Source organism: Hemitrygon akajei, chromosome 13, assembly GCF_048418815.1.
Source record: "Hemitrygon akajei chromosome 13, sHemAka1.3, whole genome shotgun sequence".
Classification (NCBI taxonomy): Eukaryota; Metazoa; Chordata; class Chondrichthyes; order Myliobatiformes; family Dasyatidae; genus Hemitrygon; species Hemitrygon akajei.
In genome coordinates, this window is record NC_133136.1 from 68,592,172 (window position 1) to 68,604,445 (window position 12,274).

Below are 12,274 nucleotides of genomic sequence, written 5' to 3' on the forward strand. Positions count from 1 at the left end.
ACTTTAATTCAAACTTGAGAAAATTAATCCATTTATGTCTGCTACAGGGTGCAAGAATATTGTTAGGTTTAAAAGATTTATGTTTTTATGTGATTGTTTTAGATCTGATTTAATGGACAAAAGTATCTGCTGAAATCAGTTAGTTATCCTAAGGCTGCTGTACATACTCATCTTACACCAGAGATTAATATACTTTACAATATCTATAGGTTTGATTGTATCCTTTACACTTTAAAAGAAATTTCCTCTTAAAATCTTATTTTTCAATTGTGTTTTGCTACAGGCTCCATCCAGTGTTTCTGCTTTTTTATTTGTTCAAATGCCTGCCCCTTTTAAGATGACCACTGTATCTCAGACACACAATTTATATTCAAGACCAAAGGTAAGCCAACAAAGTTCAAATTGTTTTTCATATAGATAAAAGAGCGGGAAAAGCAACACGACAAAGCACATTGATTTTTCATCGATTTTTATGGAAGTTTGTATTTATAATTTTAAAGCAGTTACAAAGTTGAGGACCAGCAAAATAAAATCACATGTTTTTAAGCCAGTTTTCATTCTTGTGCACTTGTTTCATTTTAGCTAGGTCTACCATGGATCCCATGAATACTCTGCTCTGCTTTATCAGGACACCCTGTTATCTTTTACACATCATGGAGTTCTTTGGTATCTTGCACTTAAATTATGGAATGCAAAACAATACAGCATTAAGGCTTATCTATTTTCTTTAATGTGTCTTCATTTTAATTTTATTTTACAATATGTATTCTGCTGTTCAGCTGCAATCATGATTTGCCACATTTGACAAAATAATCTCATGGAAAATAGATGCAAGCAATGTTGCTCACTGTAAGTAAACCAAAAGTAATCAGACATTCTCAAGCTGCATTTATTGACAAGTGTGTACATTGCATTATCTGAAACACAACTGTCCATGCTTTATATTGTGTTGCATTGTGTCAGAATTGGCATCTCCAATCCTGCAGGTTATTTCCCAGAGAATGAAAGGATCATGACATGCTCTGTAAGGTTTGCTTTGCATTGTAACACTTTGGACATCTGCTTTTTTTTTTGATTACTGTGCATATGTTGTGGTTCTTCAAGGTCTGTAGTTTTAAAAAAAGTTTCATTTATATATAAACAAGTTTGCTGATGTATTAATTTTTTGGATAGAAATAATACTCGGCATTCTAAATCTATGTGGTGAATTTTTTGTTGTGTATCTAGCTTAGTGCTTGTTCTAACAGAAGATAAATGACATGGGATATTAAGGACCACATCAATGCTGCCAGTTCTTCTTGATGCTCATACAGAATCAAAGGGGTTAATTCCATAATCACATATATGCTACTAGGGATCTGCCCTCATAGAAAGAGCAATTCAGAATTACAATGATCCAGCTTTACATAGGCATTCAGTCAAGCACCATTATTTCCTTGGAATGCAGAGTGATGAAATTAGCTCTGAAACCTTTAAGCGCACTTTACTTTTGTTATAGTATGAATCTGCTGTTCAAATAGTTTATTATATTACTCATTCCACTGTTGCCACTTTCTACAAATTTTTGGTTGAAGTCCTCCAGTTTTTTTCCAAGTAGTGGAGTTAAAAGACTGGGAATGCACAAAATCTCATCCAGTTTTGCAGAACCATCATTAGAGTTTTGTGATTATGTTGATCAAATATGGTGAAGATAAACAGTTGTACATTCCAAGCACCAAATAACTATAGGAAGACATGTATAACCTGAGAAGCAACTGCTTGGATATGACAGTAAAGCACTACAGGCACAACCTCCAGTTATACGGTTAATGAACAGTGCCATCTTGTCATCTCATCATCACTATTGTGCTGAATGTAATTGCATAACATCTTCTTAAGTTCCATCAGGTCTTTAACAGAGTTTGTTATTCATTGCTTCTTCAAAATATTACTTTGATCAGGCTAAGAAGAGGAGGGCAGCAGTGATAGGGGACTCTACAGTTAAGGGATCAGACAGGCGATTCTGTGGATGCAGGAAAGAAACACGGATGGTAGTTTGCCTCCCAGGTGCCAGGGTCCAGGATGATTCTGAACCCATTCACAAACTCCTGAAGTGGGAAGGAGAAAAGCCAAAGGTCGTGGTACATATTGGTACAAATGACATAGGTAGAAAATAGGGAGGAGGTCCTGAAAACAGACTACAGGGAGTTAGGAAGGAAGTTGAGTAGCAGAACCTTAAAGATAGTAATCTCGGGATTACTGCTTGTGCCATGTGACAGTGAGTATAGGAATAGAATGAGATAGAGAATAAATGCATTACTGAGAGATTGGAACAGGGGTCAGGGATTCAGATTTCTTGATCATTGGGACCTCTTTTGGGGCAGGTGTGACCTGTACAAAAAAGGACGAGTTGCACTTGAATCCAAGGGGGACAAATATCCTGGCAGGGAGGTTTGCTAAGGCTATTGGGGAGAGTTTAAACTAGAATTGCTGGGAGGGTGGGAACCGAACTGAAGAGATGGAAGAAGGAGCGGTTGGCTCACAAATAGAGAAAAGCTTGTAGACAGTGCAAGAGGGAGGATAGGAAGGTCATGGAGAATGGAAGCACTCAGACTGATGGTTTGAGATGCAGTAAGTATTATGAACAAAGTGGATGAGCTTAGAGTGTGGATTATTACCTGGAACTATGATGTTGTGGTCATTACAGAGACTTGGATGGATCAGAGACAGGGATGGTTACTTCGATTGCCAGGTTTTAGATGTTTCAGAAAGGACAGGGAGGGAGGCAAAAGAGGTGGGGCATGGCACTGTTGATCAGAGGTTGTATCACGGCTGCAGAAAAGGAGGGAAACATGGAGGGAATGTCTATGGAGTCTCTGTGGTTGGAAGTTAGGAACAGAAAGGGGTCAATAATTCTACTGGGTGTTTTTTATAGACCACCCAATAGTAACAGGGACATCAAGGAGCAGATGGGGAGACAGATTCCGCAAAGGTGTAATAATAACAGGGTTTAGTGGTGGGAGATATTAATTTCCCAAATATTAATTGGCATCTCCCTAGAGTAAGGGGTTTAGATGGGGTGGAGTTTGTTAGGTGTGTTCAGGAAGGTTTCTTGACACAGTATGTAGATAAGCCTACAAGAGGAGAGGCTGTACTTGATCTGGTATTGGGAAATGAACCTGGTCAGGTGTCAGATCCCTCAGTGGGAGAGCATTTTGGAGACAGTGATCACACTTCTATCTCCTTTACCATAGCATTAGAGAGGGATATGAACAGATGAGTTAGGAAAGCATTTAATTGGAGAAAGGGAAATATGAGGCTATCAGGCAGGAACTTGGAAGCATAAATTGGGAATAGATGTTCTCAAGGAAATGTACAGCAGAAATGTGGCAAATGTTCAGGGGATATTTGCTTGGAATTCTGCATAGGTACATCCCAATGAGTCAGGGAAAGGATGGTAGGATAGAGGAACCATGGTGTACAAAGGCTGTTGGAAATCTCGTCAAGAAGAAAAGAAAAGATTATGAAAGGTTCAAAAAACTAGGTAATGATAGAGATCTATAAGATTATAAGGCTAGCAGGAAGGAGCTTATGAATGAAATTAGGAGAGCCAGAAGGAGCCATGAGAATGTCTTGGTGAGCAGGATTAAGGAAAACCTCAAGGCATTCTACAAGTATGTGAAGAGCAAGAGATTAAGACATGAGAAAGCAAGACCAATCAAGTGTGACAGTGAAAAAGTGTGTATGGAACTGGAGGAGATAGCAGAAGTACTTAATGAATACTTTGCTTCAGTATTCACTACAGAAAAGGATCTTGGCGATTGTAAGGATGACTTACAGCAGACTGAAAAGCTTGAGCATATAGATATTAAGAAAGAGGATGTGCTGGAGCTTTTGGAAAGCATCAAGTTGTATAAGTTGGATGAGATGTACCCCAGGCTACTGTGGGAGGCGAGGGAGGTGTATACACCTGTAGAGGTGTATAAGATGATGAGAGGCATTGATTGTGTGGATAGTCAGAGGCTTTTTCCCAGGGCTGAAATGGTTAACATGAGAGGGCACAGTTTTAAGGTGCTTGAAAGCAGGCACAGAGGAGAAGTTAGGGGTAATTTTTTTAACACAGAGAGTGGTGAGTGCGTGGAATCGGCTGCTGGCGACGGTGGTGGAGGTAGATATGATAGGGTCTTTTAAGAGACTCCTGGATAGGTAAATGGAGCTTAGAAAAACAAAGGGCTATCGTAACCCTAGGTAATTTCTAAAATAAGTACATGTCCGGCACAGTATTGTGGGCCGAAGGGCCTGTATTGTACTGTAGGTTTTCTATGTTCTATGTTCTAAGATTCACAATGTATTACAGCAGATTTTTAGCATATATCATCAGCAATAAAAACCTAGTCTGATTTCCTTTTTAGTTTTGATGGTTTTCAGAGGGTGCAGTTCCTCTCTGATAGATTAGAGCTACTCATTTGAACGACAACCAAGGAAACCACATGAAAACAGTGTGCTAATAGTGATCGATAAGAATCAGCTTTATTAACACTGTCATATTTTGTGAAATTTGTTGTTTTGTGGTAACGATGCAGTGCAAGACATAAAAAAATTATTATGGTGAAAAAGCAGATAAGTAAATAGTGAAAAGGAGTAATAAAGAGAGATTTTTGAAGGCCATGGAGGCCAAGTCATTGGGTATGCTTCCAGCAGAGTTTGATGGATTCTTCATTAGTCAGGGCTTGAAGGGATACTGGAAGAAGGCAGGAGATTGAAGTTGAGAGGGAAAGTGGATCAGTCATGATGAAATTGGGCAGCAGACTCAATGGGCCAATGGCCCTATTCTGCTCCTATATTTAATAGTGTTATGATTGTGGACGATTCATAAATCTGGTGGCAGAGGGGAAGAATATATTCCTAAAACATTGAGTGAGGGTCTTCAGGATCATGTACCTCCTCCCTGATGTTAATAATGAGAAAAGGGCTTGTCCCGCATGGTGAGAGTTTTTAATGAGAGATGACACCTTCTTGAGGCACTACCTTTTAATAGTATCCTGGATATCCTTTTGTGTTAGTGCCAGGTGTCCTGGGAGATGGAGAGAAAAATTGAATCTGCTGGAGGAACTCAATGAGTAAAACAGAACCTGCAGAGGAAAAGGGATGGTCATTATTTCCTGTCGAGATCCTGTAGCAAGGCCAAAAGTGGAGAAGGAAGATAACCAGTACAGTATATAGGAGTGAGAGGTAGAGGTGAGACAGAGGTTAATAGGCAATAGGTGGAACCAGATGATTGGCAGATACAGCCAGGTCGGGGAGGGAAGAGGGGAAATATGGAGACAAAACTGGTTAGTTGATGGGTTGAAACATAAGAAAGAGAAAGGAAATAGACAAATGGAGCCAGGTAGATAAGGGGAGTGAAAAGTAAATCAAGAAAGAAGAAATCAGATAGAGTGATATGTGGGTGATGAGAAGAAGAGATGGGTGGGGAAGTGTGAAGAGCCTGTGTAATAATAAATGGAAAAAGTAAATAACGGAAGATCAAACCCCTGGTCCTAATAACGTTGGAGCATCTTACTCAGGGGCTGGGGATGTACCTCCTTACTCATGCTTTTTCCCAGGACTGAAATGGTTGCCACAAGAGCACGCAGGTTTAAAGTGCTGGGGAGTAGGTACAGAGGAGATGTCAGAGGTAAGATTTTTACTCAGAGAGTGGTGAGTGCATGGAATGGGCTGCCGGCAATGGTGGTGGAGGCGGATACGATAGGGACTTTTAAGAGACTTTTGGATAGGTACATGGACTTAGAAAAATAAAGGGCTGTGGGTAAGCCTAGTAATTTCTAAGGTAGGGACATGTTCAACACAACTTTGTGGGCTGAAGGGCCTGTATTGTGCTTTTAGGTTTTCTATGTTTCTATGTTTCAATCTCTGACACTGTAAAATATTATGCTAACTATTACACTACCATGCTGCCCATAACTATTTCTTCAACACAAGGGATTCTGCAGATGTCTAAAATCTAGAGTAACACACCCAAAATTCTCGAGGAATTCCACAGGTCAGGTAGCATCTATGAAGGGGAACAAACAGCTGAAGTTTCAGGCCAATACCTTTCATCAGGAATGAGCAACTATGCCTTTTCAGTTTCTTAATCTATAAGGGAAAAACACATCTTTAAATAGCTTCCTTATGAATTGTATATCTATCATACATTTTAAATTAAAATTAATGGTAATAAACTGTTTCTTTTACATCTCAGCTTCTCAACTTGACAGTATTTCAGAATTATCAGTTTAAAGTCAGAGTAAATGTTTAGAAATACAGCAGAACAGCATTAAAATTGAATGATGGCTCATTTTAAATGCGACAAAGCTTTTAATATAGTTATTGCCAGAGGTCTATTTAAATACACATAGCAGAAAACCTTTCAAGAAAACACCTTTCTTATTAATAATAAGTTTGCCGTGGACAGAAAATCATTGCATAATAACACAATATAGAAGGGAGCCATTTGGCCCATCCTGGATATGCAGTTTTAATGAAAACTCTCCAATTAGTCTCACTCCTTGCCTCTTTGAAAACAGCTCTGCCATTCAGTAATTTCATGAACTGCATTTATTACTTAAACTTTCTTTTGAAAGCTACCACAGAATCTGCTTTCACTGTCTTTCAAACATTAAAGAAACGAGCTCATAACTATTCACCTGCATAAACATTTTTTTATTCTGCATCTAATCTTTCGTTGTTCTGGCAACTGAAAGTGTGTGAAACTTTAAAGAATATGAATAAAATCTACAAAAATTGAAACCGCTGGATGGTATTATCGAGAGATCAAGTGAGCACGATGTTATGTTTTGAATGCCGTAATGACCACAGTGGGTGGCAATTTAAGACTGCATTGTTGCAGTGAAACTCCTTGAAAGGCAATTGACATCGAGGATGACAGAACAAATTAGCATGTACTTAAATAACAAACTGATGATTAATTACTTTGCAGAGTAATTTGGCAAGTTCTATGTAGATGTCAGTTCCTAAAAGTAACTCTTGCCTTCTGATTAACACATTGAAATTATTCTTGGGGGACGATGTAATCCCACTGGATTAATTTTATGTTTATTGGCAAGGGTAAATTACAGAGATTGGGTTAGTATAGTTTGTCACTTATAATGATATTAACACTTCACAAGTACAATAGCTAATAATGACAAACATTGATGTTCATATCTTATATGTATTTCACTAAACTAGTTTTTGCTTCATTTATTTCCTGGACACAAGAGACTGCAGACGCCGGAAACTGGATCAACACATAAAGTGATTGAGGAATGTTGTGGGTCAGGTAGCATCAATGTAGTGAAATGGACAGGTGAAGTTTCCGGTCAAAATCCTCCATTAGGCCTGGAAAGGAAGAGTGGGTATAGCCAGTATAAATAGGTGAAGGGAGATGGCCAGTAGTTTATATCAGTTATTTGTTGTATTTTGTAGTTTGATGACACAAGTTAGCAATATCTAAAACTACAGAAACATTACTTCAATGATTTGAAATATGCTGGAGAATGGAACTAAAGTACTGTACATGGAGCTGTAATACTAGCACCATGTCTTGGAGAATAAATTTGGGATAGGGGCCTGATCTTGGAGAATTATGGGAGTGAAAAGGTCAGCAATCTAGGATTGGAAGAACAAGTAGGAGCTGGAGGAAAAATCCAGAGTCTCTTTAGGGCCCAAGTGGAAGTGTTGGAAGACAAATTAGTGTTACCTGAAGGAAGTGTTCTGAAATCCATTAAGGGATAAAAGAGGTGAAAGGGTGTCACAAGGGAGAGAGGCCTGGGTGTCTGATACTGAGTCAGTATTTGGGGTAAGGTGGTTGACAGGTCCTGGTGGTAGAGTTGTGGTAAGGCAGATTATTCATTAGCACATGTTGGCAATGGGTTCTTTGACATGGTGAAGCTGAAAATGGTCCATGGGTAGGGAATCAACTGAGAGTCGTCATCAGGGGTACAACTGGTAGAGTGCTGAGTTTGGGGCAGACAGTGAGAAGTTTCGGTAATATGTTAAAGTAAACTTGCCTTGATCAGGTTCCTAGCATTAGAGTGGGAGTTGCTTAGGAAATTCCATTATAACTTACAGAGGCAGTAAGACTATTAAAGCCTGAGTATTCCGAGAGTCCCCTACAGCTGGTTATCTGGGTAAAACAGGATTTTAATTTGTGGTCAGTGCCTGAAAGGATTATTGAATAGGGATTGATGCACATCTAAAATAGCTATTGCTTCATCAGTGTAAGTATGTCAGATAACGAGTATTGCTCAGGCAAATTTTAATTTGCACAATTCAAACCAGATATGAAGTAAAATATTATTCTCACTGACAATCAACATCTGTACACTTCAAAAATGCAAGCTTAGCTCACTCTAGTCACTCATTCTAGTCACTCATGACTCAAACACCATCTTTAAATTTGCTGATGGCACAACTGCTGTTGGCAGAATCTTAGCTGGTGACGAGGAGGTATACAGGAGTGAGATAGATCAGCTGGTTAAGTAGTGTTGCAACATTAACTTTGTATCTAATGCCAGTAATATCAAGGACTTGATTGTAGACTTCAGGAAGGAGAGGTCATGAGAATACGTCCAAGTCCTCGTTGAAGGTCAGCAGAGGAAAAGGCGAACAGTTCTAGTTTCCTGGGCATCGACATCTATAAGCATTTATCCTGAGCCTAATCTATTGATGCAATCTTGAAAAAAAGCACACCGGAGCTATATTTCATTAGAGTTTGAGGAGATTTAGTATGTCACCAAAAGCTCTTGCAAATTTCTGACTGGTTAGATCACTGTCTGGTTTGGATTGGCCAATGCACAGAATTGGGAAAACCTGTAGAGAGTTGTAGACTCAGTCAGTTCCACCATGGGCCTCTTCACTATCAAGGATAGCTTCTAAAGGCGATAGCTCAAGAAGGCAGCATCCATCATGAAGGATCCTCACTATCCATGATATGCCTTCTCATTTCTACCATCAGGAAGGAGGTACAGGAACCAGACTCAACATTTTAGGCACAGCTTCTTCCTCTCTGCCATCAAACTTCTGAATGGCCTGTGAACTTACTATTTTATTCTTTTTGATTTTGACATATTCTTATTGCAACTTATAGTACCTTTTTCTGTCTCACACTGAACTGCTGCTGCAAAACAACAAATTTCATAGCATTTGTCAGTGATTTCTTGTTCTGATTCTGCAATTCAAGAATAAAAATTGCCCTACACAATTTAATTTCTAGGCCACAGTTTCTGTAAGGAAGGCTTTTTAAAATTTTATTGATTTCCTAAGCTTGCCTCCCTGACAACAATGTATTCCAATGATATCCAATATTCACAGAATTGTCATTGTTGTTATATACATGCTGGTAATGATCTTAACAGATGGGTAGAGTCACTGCCCACCATGCTCAGCTATAAACCATGCTGACCATCTATTATGAAAAAAAAAATCTGCAGAATTTCACCACTCAAGAAATCTGGTCTCACATCCCAATATTCCTCAATGCCTAAGCATTGCGGTATGGTGGAATGATAAATTATCTCATGTGCAGGGGCAGTTCTGCTGGCTCCTTTGAATTTAGATCAATATAATAGAAGCTGTGGCTCAGTATCAGAGCATTAGATGTCAGAATTCAAACTTTGGAAACTGTGATGTATCAGAGTGAGGAGGTTACTGAAAATTTCACTCCAGATGGCAGTCAGTCCTCCGTATTTAAATTCTGTCTGATTCTAAACTAGATCAGAGTAGAGAATACATAAGAGAGATTTGGAAGAGCCAGTTTTTTCATATTCCTGACATTTGCAAGGTTCATACAGTCTGATTGAATAAGAGCATGGACTTCATAAAGGAAGACCAAACAGACCACAACACTGTAGTAGAAAGACCTGCTTAAATTAGAGATCTAAACAGGGGTAGGGGCCCTATTATAATTAAGGGGATAGATACTACTCTCTGCAGATGTAAGCACAAGTTCTAAAGAGTTCCAGGGTTAAGGTCACCCCTTGGAACTCCAAGCACTTCTATAGTAGAAGAGAAAAAATCCACTTGTTAGGAACCAAAAAGGTTAAATTAATGTTGGATAATAGAAAAGGGTGATTAATGTGGAGTTTGGTTTCAGTGGGGCAAAGGGCCTGTTTTATCTCTATTACTTGATCACTCAACAGCAGAGGCAGGACTAATAAGTACATGACAGTGAGGAAATACAAGCAGCCAAGGTTTAAATTAAATCCAAAACAGAATCATAAGTTAAAAATCATTAGCTTATTACCAGAACGTAAAAATTAAAAACAAAATGATTCTTTAATATTCCAAGATTGTATGAAAAATATTGGCTATATCTTCATGGGACAACTGTTTTAAATTATTAGGTGTTAACATATCAGTGACCTGTCCTGGGCTCAGCACATACAGTAGATGCAACACAAGGAAGGCTTGGCAGTATCTTTACTTTCTTAAGATTTCACTTGTAACTGAACATTCTAACAAACTGCTACAGTGGTACTGCAGAGATCCTCTTAATTGCTTGCATTATGATCTGGTCAGGCAATTCAAATGCACAAGAATGTAGGAAGCTTCAGTAAATAGTGTACTCAGTCCAATATATCACAGGCCTTCAGTAGTATCTACATGAGTCTCTGCCTCAAGAAGTCATCATTCCTTATTGAAGATCCCTGCCATTTAGGCTGTGCCATCTTCTCACTACTGCCATCAGGCAGGAGATACAGACGCCTGAATTACCACACCACCAGGCTCAAGAACAGCTACTTCCTTTCAACCATTTTGTTGTTGAACCAACTGGCATAATGCTAATGTCTCTCAGGATAACAACATTTTGACCACTTTGCATAAAATGGATTTTTTGGCTCTATTTGTGTTATTTCTTGTCATAATTATGCATAATTTATGTTTTTCTTGTGAATGCCATTTATATGTTGCTATGTGCTGTGATGGTGCTGCAAGCAAGTTTTCCATGTACCTGTACATATGACAACAAAAATGACTTGGCCGAAAGTGAAACTGGTTCTGCAAGAATTGTATTTACCTGAATCTGATTAGAACCATTAACCTGGCAAATCAAAACAATGGGGCTTTTCAAATTAAGTAGCAGAGGACAGATTCAGTTCAAGGAAATTTAAGAAGTTAAAATGAAATAAATTGATAGTGCAAGATAGCAACAGATGTAAAATGAAAAATTTCATTAAAAAAAAAGACTCTTCCAGAAGGATGATCCAACAGGGATAAAAAAGCATACAAGGAAGATTAGCTGCAGGAGAGAAAACTGTGAAAATTTTTGATAACCAGTGAATTATGACCAAGAAGTTAATATAGGAAACATAAAGAATAAATGCAAACTAACAAAAAGCATTAAAGGAGGCATCATAAAGAAAACCCAAGTGTTTTCCCATAGAGAACAAGCCTGGGCAAATTATAATGGAAAATAATAAAACAGCAGAGATAAATACCATGGATTCTCATTAATTGGGTCAGCGGGAGACGGTCATGGAGTGAGTACTGTTTTAGATTCGCTCCATAGCCTTTACTTTTTTTAACCTTTGATCACCCTTATTCAACTTATTTTTACCTACACCAAAAGATTCTTGCTATTTTTTGGACTTATCGTTAAGAGTTTATTGTGAATTTTTGAAGATATGTACTCAGAAATGGCTCTTAGATCTAAAGGACGAGAACCTGGGCGGAACCCGAATGGTAATGGAAAGAAGCAAGCTCATCCGCAATGCACTGAATTAACTTATGAACTGTTTATGGAGGCTTTGGATAAAAAATTTGATGAACAACAACAAATTTTTAAACAAGATATAAAGGCTTTTCAAGATTATATGGAGAAGACGGATTCAGTAATTAACCAGCAGCAAGTTCTTATCGCATCCCTGCATGCAAGAAGACGCTCGGAAACAAGATTTGATAATTGAAAAATTGCAACAGGACTTACTTTCGACCACTAAACTGGTGGAAACACTTAAAGCCAAGAGTGTCGACTTTGAGAATCGGTCCAGAAGACAGAACCTACGTATACTTGGTCTCCCAGTAGGTATCGAACAAGACGACCCTAGGAAGTACTTTGCTCAACTTTTAAAGGATGCGTTCCCATCTGTTTTTCCAGACAGCCCACTGTTACTTGATCGCGCTCATAGAATTATGCTTCGATCACCGAGTGCTTCAGCTAAACCTTCGGTTGTAATTGTCCGGTTTCATTACATACATGTTAAAGAGCAACTTATTCGTGTGGCTTGGCGTGTAGGAATGGTTAAATTTC